The 9,614-nt window shown below is 50.7% G+C and overlaps 1 long non-coding RNA gene across 1 annotated transcript; it reads left to right on the top strand.

Annotated features, from left to right (window-relative positions):
- Positions 1-827: 827 nt before the first annotated feature.
- On the top strand, positions 828-9,614 carry LOC144382213 (uncharacterized). Its single transcript, XR_013448698.1, has 2 exons — positions 828-1,087; positions 8,863-9,614. It is a non-coding gene; the product is annotated as an uncharacterized LOC144382213 (long non-coding RNA).

The raw sequence follows: 9,614 nt of genomic DNA, 5'->3' as shown, positions 1-9,614 counted from the left end.
GCGCGCTGCTCTGAGCCTTTCAATGGACTGAATCAGTCCCACCTAGATTACCAAGGACGATCGCGCTTAGAGCTCTGATCACATGGACAAACTACACATCGTGGCTACGCCTCCATCAGTGTTTGATTGAATGGAGACTGTCGCCTGGCCAAGTTGACAAGGAAGCCATCCCCTTACCTCTTGGACCTGACTTTCTCCTGCCTCACCCCGTGCTCTTTGCTGACCCCTTATTTCTGGCCCCATATGAACAGAGGCTCCAGGGACCGTTGGGTTCCCTGCTGTGCCCGCAGGTCTACCCCAGGGCCCAGGCAGCTGCTCAGTAAATATTAACTGAATAATGAATGTGCAACCTTTCACATGATGCTTGAGCCTCTATGGTAACACCCTGCCTCTTTCTGAACATTCCAGGCCCCAGGGCCGGCAGCTCCCTCTCTGGTCAGGCCTTTACCTCCCGACAACGTGACCCTTGGCCCAAACCTGTCTCTCAGCAGCTTCGCCTCCTGGCTGCTGACCCTGTCCCGCCTTGGTCCCCTCTCCCCGGCATAGCCCTTCCCGGTTTTCCATGAGCACCCGCCAGCCTCTGCTGCTTCCCAGCCCCCATGCCCTCCGAGCCTGGCGGCCAAACCAAGCGTGATTCTCCCCACTTGTCCCTCCCGGGGTGGAGGGGGACTCTCACCTCCCACACTGTACCCCCACAGCCTCAGACCCCAGTGGCTTTGTGGTCAGGCCCGTTGTATCTTGGTACTCAGCTACAGCCAAGCACCCTTGTGGTTTTCACAGAATCAACTTGCTTGTAAACCTCCTTTGACTTCCTGTTACCTGGGGGGAAAGTGAGCCAGTCCTCAGCTTGCCATGAAGGGCCCTTTCCCGTCTGATCCTAACGGGGGTCTCCTGCTATTCTCCTGGGGGCACCCTCTCCTTGGCCACCTGCCCTCCTTCCCCTACACAGCTGGTCCACAGACCCTCTCCAGCGGGGATCAGCCCACCTGGGTTTCTCCACCATGAAAGACGCCCCTCTCTCCGCCCTGCAGCCTGGTTTCCCCTCAGGGACGCCACATTGGCCAGCGGAGCCAGTCTTCCTGCTTTGGTGAGTTTACTTCAGTGGTTAGAGAACCGGCAAATCCTGCTGTTCACCCCAGCGGGCCTCTCAGCCTCAGCCTCTCTTCTCTGCTGCTGTGACCCCCACCTGGCCCACTGCCAGCATGTAAGCCAGCTTGTCTGGCCCTAAGGTGACGGGTTGAGAGAGGGAGCTCCCAGTCTCTGGCCGCTGGGACTCAGGGGTCCGGTAACGTCTACAAAGGGGGTGCAGCGGCAGGGAAAGGACTGGATTAATTGGCCAGGAAAGCGAGCACACTGTGCTTTCCCACCTCCACGGGGGCATCCACCTTGTGGATTGCCAACTGACCGGAAAGAGGATTTAAGTCGGGGTTCCCAAACTTGGTTGTGCATCGAAATCACCCTCGGGTGGGGGTGGGATGTGTAAGGAACCTGAGCATTGCAGGCCCCGCCCCCAACCTCCTGATCCTCCCTGGGCAGCGTCGGGGGGTCATGGGACCCAGAAAGCTAGCTGTGCTCCAGGGGAGCCGGAGCCACAGTCGGCAGCCCCGCGAGGTCGGAGGGGCCAGAGGCGTGAGTCCCTGCACTGCCCGGACGGGGGGGTGGGGGGGGCCGGGGAGGGCGGGGGGGGGGGCGGGTATTGCTGGGCGGGGCATACAAACCCCCCACCACCACCACCGCTCCCACCCCCGGCCCCGCGGGGCTGCAGGCCGGTCTGGCAGGGGAGGGCTGGCGCACCTGTCCCCAGGTTCCCCACGCCTGCAGGCTCCGCGGGCTCCGCGGGTCCCCATCCCCTGCTCGGTACCCCTCTGATCAGCCCCTCCCAGGGCCTCCCAAGCCACCTCCCCTGCCTGCCAGCCCCGCCTTTCCCATGAACGTGATTCCTGGCTCACCACATCAGCCTGCCCGGGAACATCGGGAGCACGTCAAGCGCACTCTTTCCTGCACCGCACATACATTATTTTGTCTACTCAACAATCCATGAGGTAGTTACTTTAAATTTTTAAATGTTTTAAAATGAGGGCGCCTGGGTCGCTCAGTCGGTTAAGCGTCTGCCTTCGGCTCAGGTCATGATCCCGGGCCCTGGGATCCAGCCCCGCATTGGGCCCTTGCTCAGCGGGAAGCCTGCTTCTCCCTCTGCCTCTGCCTCTGCCTCTGTCTCTCTCTCTCCCTGTCTTTCATGAATAAATAAAATCTTTAAAGAAAAAAAAATTTTTTAAATGATCGCGCAGTTTTTCTTCTCTTTTCCAGTTCTATTAATTTTAGCACATGTATAGATTCGTGGAACCCCTACAGAACGGCCAAACTTTTCCAGGATGGCTGTACCATTTTACATTGCCACCAGCAACAGTTTCTTAGATAGGACACCAGGATGGTTAATTTTACATGGCAATGTGACTGGGCTAAGGGATGCCCAGAGAGCTGGTAAGACATTGTTTCTGGGTGTGTCTGTGAGGGTGGTTACGGAGGGATTAGCATTCAGACAGACTGAGTAAAGAAGATCTGCCCTCACCAATGTGAGCAGGCATCATCCTGTCGGCTGAGGGCCTCAACAGAATCAAAAAGCAGAGAACAGGTGCATTGCCTCTCTCCCTTTCTTCCCTCCCTCCCTCTCATCCATCCTCTGCCCTCTGACATCGGGGCTGTCCTTGCTTCTCAGGTCTTCAGACTCCGGGAATTACACCAGCCCTTTGGACCCGGACTGAATTATTCCATGAGCTTTTCTGGTTGTAGAGCTTGCAAGTAGAATATCATGGCATAGCTCGACCTCCGCAATTGCATGAGCCATTTCCCATGATAAATCCCCTCTTCTGTATCTCTCTATATCCTATTGTTTCTTTTTTTCTGGAGAACCCTAACTAATACAGACACCCAAAGCATAAGGAACCAAAAGATAAATGGACAAACTGGACATCACCAAAATTAAAACCTTCTGGCTTCAAAGGACACCATTAAGAAAGTAAAAGGACGGGGTGCCTGGGTGGCTCAGTCCTTAAGCGTCTGCCTTCGGCTCAGGTCATGATCCCAGGGTCCTGTGATGGAGCCCCGCACTGGGCTCCCTGCTCAGCAGGGAGCCTGCTTCTCCCTCTCCCACTCCCCTGCTTGTGTTCCCTCTCTCGCTGTGTTTCTCTCTGTCAAATAAATAAATAAAATCTTTAAAAAAAAAAAAAGTAAAAGGAGAACCTATAGAATGGTAGAAAATTTTTGTAAATCAGGCATATTTGATAAGGCTTACACCTAGAACATATCCTACAACTCAATAATAAAAAGCCAACCAATTAAAAGACAGACAAAGGGTCTGAATAGACATTTCTCCAAAAAAGACATATAAATGGGGGCACCTGGGTGGCTCAGTCAGTTAAGCATCTGCCTTTGGCTCAGGTCATGATCTTAGGGTCCTGGGATTGAGCCCTGTGTTGGGCTCCCCGCTCAGCAGGGAGTCTGCTTCTTCCTCTCCCTCTGCCCCTTGCCCCCCGCCCCGCTTGTGCTCTCTCTTTCAAATAAATAAATAAAATCCTTAGAAAAAAAAAGATATACAAAGCAAGTGGAAAGATGCCCACCATCACTAGCCAACAGAGAAATGCAAATCAAACCACAGTGAGACCACTTTGCGTCCAGTAGAACTGCGATAATAAAAAGGATAGTGACAAGTGTCGTTGAGGATACAGAGAAATCAGAAGCCTATAACTGCTGGCGAGCATGTGACATGGGACAACCACTTGGGAGGACCATCTGGCATTCTCTCAGAAGGTTAAATAAAGCATTTGACCCAGAAATTCCTATCTTGAGTATATATACCCAAGAGAAATGAAAACATACGTCCAGACAAAAGCTGGTACACAATGTTCATCATGCATTATTCCTAATAGCCCAAACGTGGCAACAACCCAAATGCCCCCCAATGGATGAAAAGAATGAACAGACTGGTAAATGCATACAATTGAGCGCTATTCAGCTATTAAAAAGGATGAAGTATAGATTCAAGCGGCAACATACAGGAACAAAGCTTGACATCGTCCTGAGGAGCGAAAGAAGCCAGACACAACAGGCCACGTATTGTGCTATGGTGATCCCATTCACGTGAAATGTCCAGGATAGGCAAATCCAGAGAGACAGACAGTAGACTGGTAGTCACCAGGGGCTGAGGGAATTAGGGGGTCGGGAGTGACTGCCAAAGGGTATGGGGTCTCTTTTTGGGGTGGTGAAAATGCTCTCAAATTGATTATGGTGATGCTGCACAACTCTGAATACTAAAAACCACTGAATTGTACCCTTCAAATGGGTAAATTGTGTGGTGTATGGATTATAATACAGTTGGTATTTAAAAACACATGCCCAGGGGCACCTGGGTGGCTGAGTCAGTTAAGCATCTGCTTCAGCTCGGGTCATGATCCCAGGGTCCTGGGATTGAGCCCCGCATCGGGCTCCCTGCTCAGTAGGGAGCCTGCTGCTCCCCCTGGCTTGTGCTCTCTGTCAAGTAAATAAATAAATCTTTAAAAAATAATAAGAATAAAAACACATGCTCAAATAAACCCAAGCAAGCAAGCAATTAAGGGAGTATAAGGCATACAGAGCCTTTGCCAAGGGGCGAGCATTGGTGGAGCAGTGGGGGATTAACGCTGAGGAGAACCCTGGACCCTGGATGTCTACACAGGCTGCTTTTTTTTTCAGACACAGAGCTCAAGCAGGGAGAGGGGCAGAGGGAGAGAATCTCAAGCACACTCCACACTGAGTGCAGAGCCCAATGCAGGGCTCGATCTCACGACCCTGAGATCATGAGCTGAGCCAAAATCGAGAGCCGGTCGCTTAAGCAACTGGGCCACCTGGGCACCCCAGGTGCTGCTTTTTCTTCTTCTTCTTTTTTTAAGATTTATTTATTTGAGAGAGACAGAGCACAAGTGGGCAGAGGTGCAGAGGGAGAGGGAGAAGCAGACTCCCCACTCAGCAGGGAGCCTGATGTGGGGCTCGATCCTAGGACCCCGAGATCACGACCTGAGCTGAAGGCAGATGCTTAACCGACTGAGCCACCCAGGCGCCCCCCACATGCTGTTCTTAGTAGAGGCTGTCTGTGCGGGTCGGATGTGGCTTGACATGAAAAGATTCGTACCATCAGTTACCCTTGTGCGTATTAAGGGTAGCCAAATTTTTTATCAGAATTTCAACTGGATTAAGGATCAAGGATTCTGTATGAGAAAACCCCCTCACATGTTAGGACCTGACTTTCAGAATGCAGAGCCCTTCCTAGACCGCAAATGCCCTCACTGGTCCTGGAATGTGGCAAGCACATTCCTCTCCAGGAGCCCAGTGCTGCTACTGTCCTCCCGCTTAGAATGCCTTCCCCCCATATTAACATACTCGGATTTTAGCAATCAGGGAAGGAGGGAGGGACATTGCAAACAGAGGGAACAGCATCAGCAAAGGCAGGACGGTGGAGAGTAAGTGGCGTGCCCATGAGAGAAGATGCTGCATGGTGGGTCCTGGCGGGGGCTGGTGAGCTCACAGGCCCTTAATGCTAGCTCCGTGGGATAGGCGATGGAAATCCATGACAGGGCACCATGACAGTTCCTGAACACGTGTGAGACATGAAGAGTCCCATGCCGCTGCTGTGGTATGGTTTTTCTGTGGTGTAATTAGAGCAGATAAGTATTACTAAAAAAAAAAATTATATTTTCAATTCAGGTAAAAGACAGGTGATGTAAGTAGCTTGAAAAGTTTTTTGTTGGTCACTAGTTACTGTTTATGATTCTGACGGTGCATCAGCTTCTTCCTACAGAAGAGACGATCGAAAGTTCCTTTTCACTGTACTTTCCAGCCTGGTGTCCATACCGTGATGAAGCCGAAAGGAATGAGGGGAGGGGTGCCAGGGGTCGTGCACGTTTCTGGCTAAATAGTTTTGTCTTAATGATTTCTACCTGCCCACACAGTCTTAAGTATCGTACCACACAGAGGAATTCTGGAGGAATATGATGGCGTCTTGAGGGAAAGAGAAGTCACATGTTTGGCATGAAAAGAGAAATGGTTATCTCTGTTTCACCTGTCCACGATTTCAACTGAGCTTTAACGCCACTTCCTCAACAAAGCCTTCTGTGGCTGCTATGTGCCTCGCATCTTCCCAGGCACAACACAAGCAAACTTTTTTTGAGTTCCCCCATTTCACTTGTAGATACTGGAGTGGTGTCATTAAGAGCCCAGGCTCCAGGGGCGCCGGGGGGCTCAGTCGTTAAGCATCTGCCTTCGGCTCAGGTCATGGTCCCAGGGTCCTGGGATCGAGCCCCGCATCGGGCTCCCTGCTCGGTGGGAAGCCTGCTTCTCCCTCTACCGCTCCCCCTGCTTGTGTTCCCTCTCTCGCTGTGTCTCTCTCTGTCAAATAAATAAAATTAAAAAAAAAAAAAAAAGAGCCCAGGCTCTGGAGCCAGGCTGCCTGGGTCCGAATTCCTGCTCCACTACTTATTAACTCTGTAATGTCAGGCAAGTTACTTAACCACTGTGGGCCTCGGTTTTCTCATCTGCGAAATAGGGATATTAGAAGGACTCCCAGCGTCTATGACTGCTGTGAAGACCACACATGCTAGCACGGAGGTCAGCAGTCAAGAAAGACGAGCCCTCATGATCTCGGTACCTCTGCCGGTGTCTTGTCTCATATTAACCATACAGGCTTCCTGCCTCCCAGGACTTGCAGAACTGCCACTGAAGAGCATCAGGGACCGGTGGGAGGAGAGGGGCCTTGAAGGAGGGCAGGGGCGGGGGTGGTTCCCTCTGGTGGTCTGGGGAGAGTGATAAGGAGATGAAGCCCCAGCTGGAGGCTCCAAACACCTTTGTCCCTCATTGTGCCATTTACTGCGTGCCTGGAGGGGTCCCCCTCTCTCTCTCCTTCCTTCCTTCTTTCCTGAAGGGAATAGAAATGGGGACAATAATAGTACCTACCATCATGGAATTGTGATGAGGATTGAATTAGGTAACATATAAAGTGCTTAGAACAATGCCTGATACAGAGTAAGTGCTCAATGGATGTTACTTCTTGCTACTTTATTTTCTTTCTTTTTAAAGATTTATTTGGGGGGGGGCAGAGGGAGAGGGAGACTCTCCAGCAGACTCCCTGCTGAGCCTGTTGGGGGGAGGGGCTCAGTCTCACAACCCTGAGATCACGACCTGAGCTGAAATCAAGTCAGTCGCTCAACCAACTGAACCACCCAGGTGCCCCTATTTTCTTTTTCTTAGTATTTATTATTTTCTGATTAAGAACGCAATTCTTGTTTGTGGTAGAAAAGTGTGAAAATGTAGGGGAAAACTCACCTCAGTGAGGGAGTCCGATATATGAACAAATGAGTAAGCACAAGAAGGAAAGGACACACAAGACACAGAGGTAGCTCGCAGGAAGGGCACGGGCACGATCCCTGGCAAGGTTCCACAGAAAAGGTGAAGCTCACGAGGAGGTTGGCAAAGGTGAACAGGATTTTGTCAGGTGGACGAGGTGGGGAGGGCGTTCAGGAAGCAGGAAGAGCATATGCAAAGGCACAGAGGCATGAAACAGCATGTGTGTCCCCATAACCCTAACCGTGGTTTTGCATGGCTCCAGGGTCAAGTATGTGGGGGGGGGTGGGGGAGGGACTTGGTGTAAGAAGTGTGCTAGGAGGGGCGCCTGGGTGGCTCAGTCGGTTAAGCGTCTGCCTTCGGCTCAGGTCATGATCCCGGGATCCTGCGATAGAGCCCCATGTCGGGCTCCCTGCTCAGCAGAGAGCCTGCTTCTCCTCCTCCCTCTGCCTGCCACTCCCCCTGCTCGTACTCTGTCAAATAAATAAGATCTTTAAAACAAACAAATAAACAAGTGTGCTAGGAGGCAGGGCGAGGAAGGAGGCAGGACTAGGAAATGAGAAGCCTGCTTCTCCATAAAGAAATGGTTACTGGCCTAAGAACGAGAGGGGCCACTGGAAGGTCTCGGTGATGGTGTCACATGCTTGGCATTTTAGAGAGAGAGCTCATGCAGAGGATGAAGAATGGACTGAGGAGCAAGGCTCTGGAAGCAGAGAGACTTCTGTAAGGCTGGGGCCAGAGTCCCAGAACGAGCTAAGTAAGGACAGCCCAGGCCAACCTGGGAGTCGAGGGTGTGCAACACGGGATGGGCTGGATACGCCTGACAAGTGGAGGTGGGGCGGTGGGTAGATGCAGAGAAACAACGCATCCAGAACAATTCCCAGGTTTCTGGCTTGGTTGACTGGGAAGTGGATGATGTCAGCAGCCAAAGTAGGAAATATACAAAGAAAAATATGCTTGTGGAGAAGAAACCACTCTGGTGACCATGTTTATGTAAAAAATAGTCCATGTAATTTTTTTTTAAAGTAAGCTCTACACCCAGGGTGGGGCTTGAACCTATGACCCCGAGATCAACAGTTGCATGCTCTACCAACTGAGCCAGCCAGGTGCCCCTAGTCCATGTAATTTTTTATTCATTTTGAAATCTTCAGTTCTTCATTACTGGCATATTTAAAATAATACACCTGACTGGGCTTTCCTTTTTTTTTGAAGGAGATTAAAAAATTTAAGCTCCATAAACAATTTATTTTTTAAAAATATTAAGATTTTCTTCTCCACTACCACTCCGTGGTTCCTACTCCTCTCAGCTGACATGTTCAGGTAAAACCAGGGTTTTCCCTTACTTGGAAACTTACCACATAATATGCGTTCTCAGAACAGAGCTGGATCTCAAGAACAGACAGGACTCAGAATGGGTGAGGGGCACTGGAAATGAAACTGCTTTTATGCTAGATAATGTCCTTGGAAATCTTGCCCATCCTTCTCATTTCACAGATGAGAGGCAAAACCAGAAGCTAACCATGGAGGCAGAAACTTAAGGAGGCAGAATTCAGCTCAGATGAACCTCTAGCAGTGAGAACATTCAACAGGGGAACAGCCTGCCTTTCTACTGGGTACAGCAAGGAGCCTCTCATCCTGAAGACAGTGCAGGAGAGAATGGATGGTCATCTGTCAGGGCTACCGCTGAGCTTCTGCATGGAGCAGGAGGTTGAAGATGGTTTCTAAGGCCCTCTTGAACTCTGATTTTTATTGATTGAATGTGGGTAGCCCCAGCAGGATGTGGGAACACCGTGAGTGAACAAACTCGTGGGCATGATCGTAAGGTGTGGATGGGCCATTATCATCTTGCTACTTGATGGGACAAAGCCTCTTTGCTTGACCAAACCAAACTCAGGATCCTGAACCTTCTCCTCGGCCCTTCTGTGCGTTTCCTCATAAATCTAGGTTTAGCAAGAACTCTGAGAAGTCAGTTTGCCAACAGTCCTTCATCCTCCACCGTCACCCCACGGTGGGATCTACTCACCCCGGCCCTTCTTCAGCAAGAATCCTGTTAGGTCAGTTTAACCAAAATCCTTCTTACCCTGATGTTTTTTTTCTCTTAGAAATTTTCCATCCACTGACCCCTACCTTGCCCCTCAGCTGTAAATCCCCACTTGACCAGCTGTATTCGGACATGAGCCCAGGTCTATACAGAGGTCTCTTTTCCTCTATTGCAATAGTACTAAATAAAATATATATTTTTACCA

This window comes from Halichoerus grypus, chromosome 6 (assembly GCF_964656455.1).
Source record: "Halichoerus grypus chromosome 6, mHalGry1.hap1.1, whole genome shotgun sequence".
Lineage (NCBI taxonomy): Eukaryota > Metazoa > Chordata > Mammalia > Carnivora > Phocidae > Halichoerus > Halichoerus grypus.
Note: the sequence above shows the minus strand (reverse complement) of the source record. Positions and strands in the feature narration are given on the sequence as shown.